This window comes from Lathamus discolor, chromosome 2 (genome assembly GCF_037157495.1).
Source record: "Lathamus discolor isolate bLatDis1 chromosome 2, bLatDis1.hap1, whole genome shotgun sequence".
NCBI lineage: Eukaryota > Metazoa > Chordata > Aves > Psittaciformes > Psittacidae > Lathamus > Lathamus discolor.
Genome location: NC_088885.1, coordinates 70,717,219 through 70,732,836, shown reverse-complemented (window position 1 = coordinate 70,732,836; position 15,618 = coordinate 70,717,219). Strand labels below are relative to the sequence as shown.

The window sequence follows — 15,618 nt, the reverse complement described above, 5'->3', positions numbered from 1 at the left end:
CTGAAGTACTCTAATAGGGCTTGAAAAAACATCAGACTCTCTGCTAGTGTTCATCCCATCAGCCTTAAATATTGTCAAATTTTTATCTCAGGACAATTTCAGTGATGCCATCTTACAGTTCTCACTGAATTTTTCCATGTATGTGTTCTACATTTTTATTGTGCTCATAGGAAATGCAATTTCTCATTGCCATGACTTGAACTTTTGTTTCCTCCTTTCACTTGAATGCACTTTCACTGGCCAACATTTCTTCTCCTTTTTCTTTTTGAAGAATATATGTAAGCATGTCATCACTTAGATGCTTTACATAGTTCTTAACAGATATGCCATTAAGTCAATATAAAAACAGTTTAGCTTGTCTTAAAATTCTGGACATAAGACTTTTTCATAAAGATTGAAAATTTTAGCAAGTTCTTATGAACCTATTCTTTAGTTTCTTCAAAGAGCTCTAACTACCAGCAGCAGGACAGCAGACAGTAGTATCTGTTGCTCTTACCAGCAAAACCTAGGCAGAGACAATAAGCAGAAAAGAAAGTGTATGCATTTGTTCCAGTAGTTAAACCAAAATGGAGTGAAAGTCTTCTGTACAGGTGACCATAATACATGTTACAAAAATACTAACAAGTAACTCTGTCAGTCACTGTACTTGCATTGACTTCCTTTTACGCTAGCAAAATGCAGTTGTACCATGGATATCCAATAAAAGTAATAAAAGCAGACATGTGAATCGTGATGCAGGTATGAAATATACAACAGTAAGCTAAACTATTGTGAGAGAAAAAATAAAGGAAACACCTGGAAAGCAACAGAAACTTGCAAAACCAAGATCTGAGTAGGATCAGATGAATTAGCTGTGGCATTCACTTCAGATTGCCTCAAAACATAATGAAAGATATCACTGTTTGTAAAAAAAAAAAAAAAAAAAAAAAAAGAAAATGTTAAAAAGGGACTTGGTTCCAATAGCTTTCTTAACCACCACTTTCTAATACTTTGGAAACAAAGAAACTGCAGTTTCTCAAACTAACTGTTAGAGCTGAATGGGAACACAAACTTTCTAACACCTCAGTAAATAACTTGAAAGAGACTATTACTTTAATATCTGTAAATCAGGGCACTTCAAGTTAACCCCATGTTCATTAAAAAGCTTGCTGATTTTATGTTTTTGTTATCATTCTGATACAAGCCTGAGAACAAAGGTGCGTAACAATTCTGGTCAAATAGGATAAGGGCATTAATTCTTGTTTGGACGCAAGAGCTACATAAATCATCTGTTCCAAGCTAACAATTTAAAGAGTGCACAGCACGTTACGTTAAATAAAGTATTAACGCTGAGTTAAGAACACCTATTAAGGGACTTTGAGAGTTCTGGCTCACATTACGTTACACCAGTTTTCAAATAACCTTATTCCAGTTTTTTAATCCCATAATTATTCCACAACAGTATTGTCAGAAAACTCTACTGCTTCTAACAGTTTATAGCTGTAAGACATAATGTGAACCACATCAGTTAAATTCTTGCATTTAATATTATCAGCCTGTCCCACATTACTGACTTATCTATCTATTAATTTTTAAGGTATCTAACCTTGTAATTGCAAGATGACTAAATAAAGTGCACTTTACCTGAATTTCTGCAGTTTTTGAAACAAACTGATAAAATTCTGAAGAAAAAAATCAGATGTTATGTGTGCATGCATATATATGCATATACATGTGTACATTCACACTTACATTTTATACATACTTGTGATTTGCCTTCACTCAGTTATTGAGCAGAATGATTTCTTCCCAGTCACTTCCAAAGTTTTAAAGTCAACTTCTGAGGCGTTTCATCTAGGACCTCAGTTTTCTTTCCAAGACGTTTTCTCTTGGTCTATTCCCAATTCCAGTGGATGTACTAGATCCACTATTGTGCGGATATTCATGTTAGACATTGCCACAAAATTAATTTAGAGCCTGAGATGGTGACAGGGGAGTAAGAATTCCTTAGTGATGAGGCTGACCTGGCAGCAAAAAGGAATGGTGGGTGGCAATTTCATGAACTTACACATTGGCTTGTGCATCTGGTCAGACAGGCCATACCCATCACTAACTTGGAGCAGGAAAGAAACTGCCTCCCTAGTTATCTTGTTCTAAGACATTCTTCACAGCCTCCTTTAACAGAGTTACGTCTTCCTGTGATCTCCTTGACTCAGGTGGGATTGTGCATGTCTGGAGTATCTGGGGGGGATATGGCAACTACACGTGCTTAAGCAAATACGTATCTATGGAGAAAGAGTTCTCCAATGTTAGGAATTACTGATGTTCAGCTAGAAATTTAAGAAAACTTTGAAAATTTTTCCAATGGCAAGAAGTTCATATGGTCTGAAGTCAGTACTATCAAACAAACCTAACAAAAAATATCTCTATGTTACTGTAGTTGTTAGAGAGAGGAACTAATGACCGTGAAAAAGCAGATCCCTTACTGTGCCTACTTTTAGGCGCTTCGATACAAGAAGAATAGTATAAAATAGGAGAGACTTTCAAAAGACAATCTGGATAGGTCAAGGACTGGAGCTGTATGCATGAGTTGGACTGCATGACCTCCTCAAGTCCCTTTCAGCCTGAATTATTCCAGGACTCTGTCAACCTTTCTGGTACTTCACTAGAAATCATTTGGAATATAACCAGAATAATATAAAGTGGAAAATGGTCTCAAGGATCATACCGCTCTGCTCCATTTCAAACCCCTCCTTGTCCAGATCTCCCACCTGACATCACTCCATAAAGCTTTAAGCTACCTAAGAATTTAGCACCCTACCCTATTGAATTTAAGTACATTTGTCATAGAAATTGAACAATTAGCTGCATAAACAGATATAACATATTTTTAAGTGTCATAAAAGTGACATGATTGCAGGTAAATTATTTTAATAATTACAACCAGGAGTCAGGTTTTCCAATCTCTCTCCATACACACTTTGAATTACAGGGCCTTCTGTTGACTAATTTGCCACTTGTGTAGAGAAATATAAGAACAGATTTGCAGCAATGGCCAAGATGCAAGGAACCAGTGAATGAACAGTGCAAACACTCAAACATGACACTTCTAAGAAACACTGAATTTTGCTTCATTTTTGTTACTTCTAGCAAATATTAATGTGAGCACAGTGTCAAGAGAATGCATAATTATGACTGGAGCTGAGACTCATTCGTGAAATAAGAATAATTTTGTGAAACAAATAAGCCTTACTTCAGGCAGAAGTGAAAGCAATTTATAAAACCTTACCCAATCAGAGAAAATAAGAAAACTGCATGATTTAGATAACCACTCTGTATGAACTATTTAATTCTCTAAAGAACATTCCAAATAGAGAATCTGTGGGAAAATCAAATATGAATACAGCTTACATGACACATAATTGAATTTTTTTTCATTTGACATTTTAGACAAAAATTCCATTAAAAAAGAAAAAAGCCTGATTCTTATTGAAGTGCTTCATCGTCAATTTGAAGTATAAGCTAAAATGGTAATGAAAAATAAATGGCAAAAACACAAAGTAAATTTTTTCCCCATTTTAGTACATAGCTCAGCTTTTGATCTGGGAAGTTTCTGAAAACCTCTAGATATACTTTTAAATCACAGAATTGTAGAATCAACTACTTTGGAAAAGACTTTTAAGATCATGAAGTTCAACCTTTACCCTAGGACTTCCAAGTCTACCACTAACCCATGTCACTAAGGGCCTCATCTGCATGGGCTTTGAACATTTTCAGGCACTGTGATTCCATCGCATCCTTGGGAAAAATAAACAGAAATACACCTAAAGAAATAGTTTTCATAGAAATTTTTCAACACCTGACTTCCCAGGCAGCTCTAATTTTCACAAAAATGTTTATGCACTTAAACCAATAAAATTTGCACTGAAAAGACTAATTATTACTGAGAAAAAGAGGACTATAAACTTTCTGCAAATAATAAGCTGCTATTACAGATGGATTATCTAGCTCATGAATTTACCAAAGAGATTCTGCTTCTTACATCCTGCAATAATTTAGATTCTGGATTTCTGATCTTAACATTTTCTTCTCTACATGCATACATGTGTGTGTGTGTGTGTATATGTCTTGCTCACTCTCTTTTTAATATATATATATATACACATATAAACCTTATGAACAAAGCTGAGACAAACTCCAGTAGGTAAAAAAACTTCGTGTGACAGTTTTGGCTACCTTTTTCTTTCTCCTTTTTAACTTGTTTTATTTCTTATTAACACAGTTATTTCCCAATTTTCTATAATTATTTTGGACTTTGCAGTTTCTAAACAATGGTAGTAAGACCTGAGATCTACAACAAACCATGACTGTATCGGCATGGGCCAACATGCTCTCTTGCAAAGGGGAGGACTGGGAACACAAGGGTAGGTAGGTGTTTGGCACCTCTGCCGCTTCAGCCAAAAATTACTGTTGTGAAATGTCGCTGAACTTCTACTTTGAAGTGTCCAAGGGACAACATGCATGCTTGTATTTCAGAACTGACTCCTGGCTTGGGCAAGAAGTCCAGACATCTGCCCCACCACTACTGTTTTTCAGTCTCTCTGAACGGCATCTTCCTCTAGATGTGACAATCTCAGGTGTGAGAAAAGACATTTGGAAATGCCGGAAGAAGAAAAGGGAGGAAAAAACCCCAACAAACCCCCAAAACACCACCACCCACACATTTTTGCATTCGTTCGGTCATTATCACTTACACAAACTCGGCTATAAATGAATGTTTCTGATTCGTAACACTTTTAGACACTCAGTTTATATAAACATGCTAAGTCTGGAGGAGTACCCAAGGATTGTCAGCCTGGAAAACAGTGAAGATTCACTTGCTGTGCCACTAGCTTAAGCTTCCAACCACATTCGTGTTGGGCCCTCAGCTTCTGGATGAAGCCAGAGTCAGATGCCAACAACAACAAAGAGATAACTAGATGTTTTCCAGCCTCAGGAAAAATGGAGTTCAGATGGGTACACCCTGAAATTTAGACCACAGTTCAGATCTATTCCTATTTTGTCTAGTCTCTGCCTGCGTGAGACACATGAATTCAGATTCTTACTTGTATTTCCCAAAACAATGTCAATATCAAGTCAAACAAACAATTTAAAATAAACATCACAGAATCTTGGTCTAAACTGGAAAAAAAAAAAAAAAAAGTCAAAGCCGGCAAAGTTAGCAATAAAGCAGATGGCTGCAGTTACTTGGGCAGTGTAATATCACTGGTACTTACTATACTAAGCACAAAGGTTATAGAACTCCTCAGGCTTTCAGAATTTATTCGTTAGACCCACCTGTTCTCTCTAGTTTCATATGCCAAATCCTAGCCCTTAGAGACAGGGACCTTCTTTCTTTATACAGATTTTCTGTTCCTAACACAGTGGAGTCCTGCTTCTCAGCTGAATCCTACATGTTAGTTTGGGAGATCAAAATACTCATATGCAGTGCAGCCAGAAGGAGGCAAAGAAAGATGAGTTTCTCAGCCTCTTCCAGTCTTGTTTTCGGCTGATTAGCAACAGAGCACCAACAGATTTGACTACAACACAGAGATAACAATGCTGTAATTTGGTTCCCTTTAGCTTTATGGGTTTGAGAATACTGTTTTAAAAAACAGGGGAGGAGTGGAGAAGAAAGTGACAACCGTTTTTGCCAATTTTTTTTTCCAAACATTTGCAGTTCTGCCCGTCAACAGACATGTATGTGCTAGTTCCCTTCTGTGTCAAATAATGTCACACAATGTGTTCAGTTTAGGTCAGATGCTAACTCAAAAAAAGGAGGGGCTGGGGCCTTTCTAGGAGTTTGTTAATTTGAAAAGGTATTTATTCAGTATATTAAATCAGTTTTCCACTGGGGATGGTTTTGTTCTCAGCATTCTCTCACTGAACCGATTTGGAATCAGTGCCTGATCTTTCAACTCTCTTGCAGCTTGCCTTCAGAGTCTTCTCCTTAAGGAAATTATGCATGGAAATTCCTTTTTATGAGCTTTTACTGAAACCACAAGTCTGTATCTGAAAAATATACTACTGCAAAATTTTGCCCAAAGCTTTGTCTTGGCTATATAAAGAAATTATAGGTGTGGACCAATTTTTGAATTAGCATGAAAACAGCTTTTATGTGCATATGAGAACGGCCTTTGAAACATCTTGCCAAAGGCTTTTTTGCCTTCTGGTTGTTATAAGAAAACATGGTTGCCCAAAAGAAAAAACCTGATCATGGTTCCACCTTAATCAGATTCACAATCGTGTCCTAATGCAATTTGTCCTAATCCATTTCTAAGGAAGACAACCATTTATGATTTGGAAAGATGTGTGGGAATAAATGTGGCTCTATGGAAATCCCCCAAGTCCTTTATGTACTATATTTTACCAGTTCATAAAAATACCTAATTACATTTTAGAGAAGGCGGCATTATAAACACAATGTATATTCTAATACAAAACCCTCTACCCGGGTGTCCTACAATCAAACTGTGCTCAGTTTGCAACATCACAGTGCATTTTATATCTCTGTGGCTGTTTTTAGAATAATGATGCCATGCTTAACACATTTTAGTACTAATCACACGTTTCAGCACATGGCTGAAAATTCTGCTATGCTTGTTTTTTTGGTAAAAGAATGCCTTCTGCTTAGTATGACAGCAAGCTGCCCTTGCAGCAAAACAGATAATTATTTGGTACCCACAGAATAAATTAATTAATACTTGTGCAAGTAAATGTATATTCATCCATACACAAAACCCTACATAGTTATTTCATTAAAATTACTCCAGAGAGGACCCCAGAGAATGAAGAGACAGTTCACTCTGTTCAGGAATCCGCTTAGACGCATCTACCCCATCCTGTCCATTTGCACATCAGGAAGTGAAGGGTGGGATGGGGAAGAGTAAAAGAAAACCCTTAAGAAAAGACTTAGCTTTCTACATATGAGTTGTTCCTTTGGAATTGTGTGAATAAAGTTAACCATAAGTGTTTTGAGGAGCAGGGTCCTAAAATAATACAGTGGAGTTCCAAATGTAAAACAGTTGACGTTTATTTGTGCTGAAATTCTTTTATGTGCTATTTCCCTCCATACACACACATTAAAATATTATAAATGTTATTGTTAGGAAAAATTTTGCTATAAACATTACCGACTATAATGAATGGCAAGACAGCAGTGTAAATAATCAAAGTCTTTCTATTTTCCCATTTGTAATTATTAGGAGATCACGTAACTCATGAAATCATAATTATCCAATGTTTATTTAATCATTTGTTTTTCACTTGAAAAGTTTGGGAGGGTATGTTTTGCTTTTGCACACTCACATCTGTGGATGATCATTTGTTCTTTAGCTGTTGAAAACTAATGTCCTAATTCAAAGTTTATCATCTGTCATATCCTTTTTATCAAGCGGTTGGTTTCAGGTACTGGAAAAGTTGCTGCTGATGAAGAAACAATGGTTTTGCAGACACCCAGTAAAGAAATTTCTTTTGTCTGTTTGCCTGATGAAAAATAGAGCTCTCTTGAAGTCAAAGTTTTGTTTTATGCAGGACTGCAAGATAGAAAAATTTTGCCCTGTTCCACATTGGAGAAAAACCTAAAGTAGTAAACTTGACTCTAAAGGAAAATTTCATTACTTGTTCAAATCATGTTAATCTTATTCTGTGCAGCTACATTAAATAAGAAAAATGGAAAGAAAATAAAGTGAAAGGATGTCAAAAATTAAAAATCTGTCTCAATCCCAAAATCTAAAATCAGTATTTCAATATTAAATTATTTTTTAATTTTTTTAATAAAGCAATATTATAAAACAATTTTTTACAAATCTTCATATTTCAAAAGCAAAGTTTTTTGGAAGTGTTTGAAAGAAAAATAGAAAATGTAATGCTTTTCTATAAAAAAAGTCAAAATGTGAGGTTTTTTCCTTAATTTTTTAATTATTTACTTTTAAACATGCAGAAGTACAATATCCCCACTTGTTCTAGTGATCCTCTATGTACTGCACTACATGATTGAAAAAGAATAGGTCTACTCCTTGAAACGTTCCAGTTACTATCAGAATTAATTTTGACTTTCAAAAAAATTCATGCTCTAGCAGCAGCATCAACAAGACTCAGAAAACTATTTTGGGGGGAAAATGGTGCATTATAAGAACAACTTTTACTGGTAGCTTTTAACAGGAAGGACCATAAGTACATGCCTCCTGATGCATAAGCAGAACCTGAAGTATTTCATGACAACTGAGTGAAGTTTAGTTTCCAAGAAAATACAAACTCACCAACATGTGTACTGTTGAACAGAACGTGAGATGCAATAGATTTGAGTTCATCTCCAAAGTGAGGTCCTAATTAATGTATGAACCAAACACAGCAGCAACTAACACCCTCTGTTTTCAAGTTACCATGCATACATATATATACACAAAATAGAACTGTTTTGCTTTGATTTTTGTGGTTATTAGTTTGGTTTGTTGTGGGGGTTCATTTTTTTTTTTTTTGCTGTATTGGACCTAGCTTTTATTTGAAAAATCATTTCTTCCCATGTATTTAGTTTCATAAGTTATATGTTTCTTATGTGCATATCACATCACATGTAGGCCTGGGGACCACCATTGGTCTAGACAATACCACTGGGCAAACTTGATAGTCATATGACAAAAAGAAACCTTTTAATGTTAAAGAACATGCGTTCTGAGCTGATGGGCAATCAGCATTCAAAAGTAACAAATCTAATCAGGTATAAAAAAAAACGTGCTTAACTTGACACATTTTGAAAAGAATGTTTGTCAAAGAATGGACATTCAACACTTTCTGAAATTTTGCTTTCTTTACTCTGGATGTCCAAAAATAAAGGTACCCAAAAAATCTTTCTTTTCTTTCTTTCTTTTTTTTTTTTTTTAATATTTAATTTTAGATTTATTAAATCTGAAAGTTGCAGACATAGTTTTTGCAAGCTCAGCACACTCAATCTGTAACTTTGAGTACCTTTAACAAGACAAGACTGATTTTCCTATTGGGAAGATTAATTTCTCATTGCTCTGGTTGTATAAGTACAGGCCTGTTTTCCTTTGTAATAAATAAAGCTGAAGTCAACACATGTAACCACCAGTATAATATGTGCATGTTGTGAAACTTGCCCTGACGCAAATCTGTTTAATGGTTTTCCACTGAAAATTCAACATCTGCCAACACCACACAAATCTTGATAACTGATGTCATCATGAACCCATTAAGCCTTGGGTTTTAACATGTTAGGAAAACAAAGGGTTTATGGAAGACTGCTAACAGAGGGCTAAATCCTGGAGCCCTTATTCAACAGTAGGAATTGTTCCTTATGTAAGGTGTGAGTAAGAACATCTTAAGCCTGGCAGAATGTAAGCAAGCTCTTGTTCCACATTAAATTTAATTAGCCAAGTCATTCATGAAAATGACACCGTAAGATATGAAACCTGTCACTGCAAATCACCTTTCGTCACTGAGGCTGATTTGGGACTGCTTGTCCTGCCACACCGGCTACTAGCTTTGATGTGTCACAGCTGTGATACTGCAGCAAGGAAAAGCCATTTAAACAGAGGGAGCTCTGGAGAATTCAGGCGTTTTCCTCTAAGGATCTGAAACTTCTCAGCAGAGGCCATCCAGAGATACATATTGAATAAAACGTCCTCATACTAAAATCTCATAACATGCCTGCAGGATCCTTCTAGCTGTAGCTAGGAGAAAAGCTGTGTAGTGTTGAAACAGTAAAGAGCATCCGTCCAGATAAAGGAGGAATCCCACGTTATCTCTAACATCCATACACCTGCAAAACTGATAATGCTTATCCAGCAGTTCCTTTCCTGGGCACAGAGGTGGTTATTCAAAGTTACAGCATAAGACCTGTGGGGGAGGGAAAGTCATTTAATTAATGTGCCAGATATCCTTGCCAAAGCTTTTGCCAAGATTAGGTTCAGATTGTAAAGAAATCTCAAAGACAAGGATAATTCTCAACACCTGCGGGCACTTTTATTAGCTGCCTGCACAGAATAGAAAACCTTATGTTAAAGTATTTGTCTCAGCTCTACCAAACTGACCTCACATGCTTTTATCTGGCCATAACCATAAGCAGATTTTAAAGCAGGCTGCGGGAAGAGATTGCTAATGGGCAAATGCTCTGTGGCAAATCCACTCGAATAAAGTAAACTGTGGATGGAAGCAATCATATAAAGCTGTTCAAATGGGATGCTGACAACATTTGCTATCAAGGGTAGATTCAGGTGCATAGAGGAGGAAGAAAGTGAGAGAGATCTCCAAGATCTTTAACGCATCCCGAAGAAGCATCCACCTAAAGCTGTGCTATGCTAGATCCAGAGTAGGACCTTGGCTGTTTTAAAGGGAATAGCAAAATTACTATGTAAGTCTCTGACTGCCTCCCCCTCCCAGTCCCCCGAGAAAACATCAGCACTCTTTCGGGGTTGTTTTGTTTGTTTGTTTGTTATTGGGTTTTGGCGGGGTGGGAGGGGGGCTGGGGGAGGTTGGTTTGTTTTTTCCAGAGTTAGTTCCTTCTACAACACTCTGCAGAATGAGGTTCAAAAGTTGAATGCATAGCCACAATGCTTTTAAGGAAACAAAACCCTAGTAAACACATGATATGTTTAGAAACAGATTAAAATAAATCTAGGAAACCATGTTTTGTTACTCCATAATGTAACTTCTCATTAAAAGAAACCCAAGTAAATTTAAGGTTTGTTTATCTGTATTTTGTTGTGCAATAATTTGTCTGCATCTGAAATGAGCAGTTAGGACTATCTAGTGGAGACTTGTGGAATTGTTACCCTGATACAACAATATGCACTTTCAGCACATACAAACACAGACACATGGATAGGTATGTACAACCCAATTTCTGCAACTGTTTGTTGAAGTAAAACATGAATTCTTTAATGTTCATCATTCCAAGCACTTTAAACAGCCCCTCTTTAAGCCATTTTATCCATTTAAATGATATGTTTTCTGGAGTTCAGAAAACTCCTACCTTTTTTCAAGCTAGAGCAGCAAAAGGGTTCTAATTTCCATTTTTCTAGTGCTAATGGAATAAAAATACTAGTAAAAAAAAATACCAACATCTGTGACTTTGGAAAATACAGTAAAGATCTTCAGATATTTCAAGATATGGTCTTGAATCGCTGCTCTGAGTTTTGGTGATGTTATTGTTCTGGCTGCATTTTCTTGTTCCTGCCTCAGCTGCACCAGAATCCTTCAAAAAAAAATGTGAATCACAACTCGCAGCTTGGAAATTTCTGGTTGGATTCTTCCTGCTTAGAATCATAGAATCATTTAAGTTAGAAAAGACCCTTAAGATCATTGAGTTCAACCGTTGCTAGCTGCCAGGTCTACCACCCCACTGTGTCCCCAAGTAGAACATGACTTTAAAACACCTCCAGGGATGGTGACTCAACCACTTTCCTGGGCAGCCTGTTCCAGTGCTTGACAACCCTTCACTCATGCTAACTACTACTTCATTCTGCAAGAGCGTAAGAAACCTAATTGAGTGATTATAATGAATAAATGACAGGAAACATCAGGAAAGCTGCAATGAATTTATAACTTATCTGTCCTTGTATTTATTTTTTTTTTACCAGTAAACATCACAAAAGCAGTGAATCACAGTAAATATTGATTACCCTTTACATCAGGTAGGGTAATCAATCTATGACACCACTTACTCTGCTGGCAATGTTGTATGCTAGAAAGTACTGTACTAAGTAAGAACAGCAGAGCTGTGATAGAGCTCTGCCACTTAACCGTTTACAGAGGAACTGCAGAATCAAACCCTTACATTATGACCCTAAAGTCTGGTAGGCAAGGCCCTCCCACAGCCTCCGAGAATATTGCAATTAATAGCTCACACACCGAAGAAATTCCTGCGTAAACACATCAGTTCAGAGCTGATGTTGCTTTTTAACTTTCAGAATGCTCAATATAGTCTTAACTACAACTAACTCTGCACATTTCATAAATCTGTAACTATGATTAGCTTTTACACAGCAGATGACAAAAAAAAAAAAAAGAACAAATATATTAGGATATTCCTAAAGGTATTCATGCTTGTCCAGTAAAGTAGAAATTGCTGTTAGGGATTTTACCCCATACTTCTTAATTTTCTTAGTCACAAGGAAAAGAGCAATCCAGCACTTTCTGTTTATTGGTTCTCTCCACACTCCAAATTCAAGGTGATGACCTCTCCTGCTACATTCTGTTACAGCTTACAGTCATTTTAAGCCCATCTCTAGGAACTTACTTTGAAAGCAATTCCAAGTATATATATTGAAGAGCCACCTTTTAAAAGACTGAAGTTAATATTCAACACACCATTTTCAGTACATTAAGATCAAAGGCAGCTGTGCAGATATCCTCCATAATACTGCTGATACAGGTTTATCTGGATAAAACCTAACTATTCAACTTGCTATGAACAATGGAATAAGAATGATGCAGACTTCTGTAACACTTTTGTGTTCTGCGGAGTTTGCTCAGGCCCCAGGATTACAGAGTACATACATCAGAATTTTACACCTGACTAGTTTCACCAGTTAAGAGAGGGTTACTCATGCGTATCATGTTAAATGTGAAAATAAGTGCCTGCAGGATCGTAATGAGCACCACAGGCACTGAAAAGCCAGCATAATCTTGATGGGCAACTAACAAACATGTTCCTCCATGGAGAAAAAAAAAAAGAAAGAGTAAGCCTGCTGTAATAGCTTCATCAGTGCAAATTTGGCAAACACAACATCATGGAGGCTGACTGCAATTTTTGCACTACAAGCCTAACCTATAACTTCTTTACGTACCACTTACTTAAACAGTATTCATGTTCAGTTCTTCGAAGCACTCAAAGGAAAAAGAAACTAGAATGAATTTTCATTCCTCTCCCCTTGAAAAAGGGCAAGGTGTGCCATATTTGTAAAATTTCATATACACTAAAAGAAGACTATAAAAGAATCTACAACTGACCTACTGAATGTATTCATATGGCACTCAGAATGGCTTTCATGACTTTTTTGTCAACATTAATGCCATTAGACTGTAACTCTTCTTTGATATTGCATTGCTCTCATATAAAAATAAACAAACCCTCCTGTAACACCAAAATTGCAAAGGTCCAAGACCAATGATAAAACTGCTGCTTCTTTATTTCCCTGGGTACTTGCCACCTGCCCCATGGCTAACACTGTGCTCCGTAACACTTCTGGGTATTTCTGCAAATCCCACAATGACACCAAAATGACTTCTAAATCTTCTCTTAGAAACTGAGTTCATGAGTAGTGGTTAGTTTAGGAAGTATTAATGGGGGTCATTTCACCAAATACTAACATTGCTTTGTCTTTTATGGGATTGTGCAGAGTCTAAACAACCTAAAACTGAGCTCACAGTTGTTGTTTTGCATGGGTTGATCACAGTTTGACTAATTGAAGATAGGACCATAAATAAAACTTCAGGCCTTTGTTTTTTTTGGGTTTTTTTTTTTTTTTTGTCATAATATGTGAAAAATTGCAAAGCATTTGATTAGATCCCTTTAGTGGGAAGAAAACCAATTCTTCACAGCTTCATTCAGGAAACTCAGATGAGTGTCTCACTCAGAAATTTCCAAATAACTGCCTGAAGAACTTAATCTCAGCTTCCCCTAACAAGTATAGGCTGAAATCTGTTGAAGAATTTTAGAGTGATTTTCTTCCCTTTAAGTTTTTGTATATACCTCCTATACTAGAGCACTGCAATTTCTAGATAAAGGAGCATAGGTCCTTGAAAACTTGGAAACAAAAGATCATTCTTACTTCCTTTGATCAAATCTAGTTTTTCTTATCTGGAATCCCCCTATCTCATTATTTACATTAATTTTAAGGTCACTGAATTTTCAGGTTGCCCCTTAACAGCAGCAAAAGTCACACACAAATAATCAACACAGGCAGACTAACCAACCTATTACTTTTCCCCTGCTCTGAAAATTGTCTAGTTAATACATCACCACTAATCTCAGAGATTCCTAGCCTCTGCTTCAGTGTTTTCTGTTTCTATTTCAGAACAGAGAAGACCCTCTTTGCTTGAAAACGTGTCTGGTTTCTTCCATCTTATTAGCTGATACAAAGAAAGAAGATGCAACTCCCTACAGTCCTGAGCCGTACTCTGCAAGTCATCTTGGAGATAGAAAAGACCTTGGAGCTTTCTGGGAAGAATGTTCTTTTGTTTTTATTTCTGCAGTCCAAGCCACGTAATTAATGCTCCATAAACACAGATATGCATAACTCTTACAAGTGACTATTTTTCAGAAAAAAAATGCAACCTATTGTGATTTGTGTTTTTAAGCTGCACAGCAGAGGCTGATCAGTACTGTGTCAGCAATCAAGAGGCAAATTCCTGTGTTTATAAAGGAATTACAGGTCTGGATGAGCAACAAGAGCGAGCTTTTCACTCCTTCAGGGTTTCTTCTACTACTGTGTCTGGTTCTATGAAATATGACCTTCAAGTGGAAGGTGGGGGCAGTAATCCTATTCTGAGTTACACGTGCTTAATTTCAAAGCTTTATGCTTGGGCACTGTCCACACTGAGACAGATACTGCATACTGCTCAATTTCTTCTCTTCACACTTTAATCACTGAGATGCAGTTCTACAAAATAGCTTTAGAAAGCAGTAGTTTGACAGTCTGTACCCCTGTTCCCTCCAGCAAAGCGTAGCTGTACAGACATTACAAACATTATCATTTCTTTTTGTCTTTCTTCTTCTTAGCAATGTTGGGTTACAATGGGTTAAAAATCTGCTGCTAAGCACTGGCCATTTTAAGGTGTATTCTTCTCCCCTGCTGATTTGCCCTCTGACCTTCTGGGGGCCAGGGTGGCTGCAGACTTCATTTTTACTCTATTTCCTGGTCTCTCTCCTGGCTGTGCACTCAATGTTTCCACAGCAGATTAATGACAGCTAATAATATCTGATATATCTGGACATTGCCACATAATGAGTTGCAGTCCCACTGGGTGCCCGAAGTGTCACTACTAACAAATTCACCAAAGCTGCACATAATTAGCATGTAAAGGGAGTGATCATGCAGTAAATCTGGAGGGGAAGATGGATAGCCCATGAGGAAAAAAATATAAGGAAAAAATACTGTTCTTAACACTCATTGGTAAATGTATGTTTCTTGCCATGAATATTTTCTTGATAACAAACTGTGGACAGGTTACCTTTACAGTAACATTATTCCTTCCACCGCTGATAGGCAGAATTTCATTATGCCACTGCTAATGTTACAATATTTCTGCAAAATGTCACCATATGTAAATTAGAATAGGTTAGGGTTTCCCTCTTAGTTTTCTTTCAACATGCACTGTCCCTTTCTGCTATGGCCTAATTCCCCCTTCTACTGGTTTACAGACATGCTAAAATTGGCCCAACATTGTAAAATAAAATCAGGACTGGAGGATCTTCCTTCTCCAATCGAAGTAAGAATGAAGAAACTCAACACATGGCAGAGGGAGAAAAGATATGAGAGTAGAAATGAGATGTAATCTTTCCTGACACATCAGAAAATACCCAAAAAAGAAAAACAGTATGCACTGACAGTGTGAGTTACCTGACCTGAATACAGG

At 36.8% G+C, this 15,618-nt stretch overlaps 1 long non-coding RNA gene across 1 annotated transcript in view; it reads left to right on the top strand.

Annotated features, from left to right (window-relative positions):
- Positions 1-14,287, top strand: part of LOC136009251 (uncharacterized) — a 32,216-nt gene extending 17,929 nt beyond the window's left edge. The window contains exon 3 of the long non-coding RNA XR_010610433.1: positions 14,058-14,287. This is a non-coding gene — a long non-coding RNA (uncharacterized LOC136009251). The remainder of the gene's footprint in view (positions 1-14,057) is intronic.
- The last annotated feature ends 1,331 nt before the right edge of the window (positions 14,288-15,618 follow it).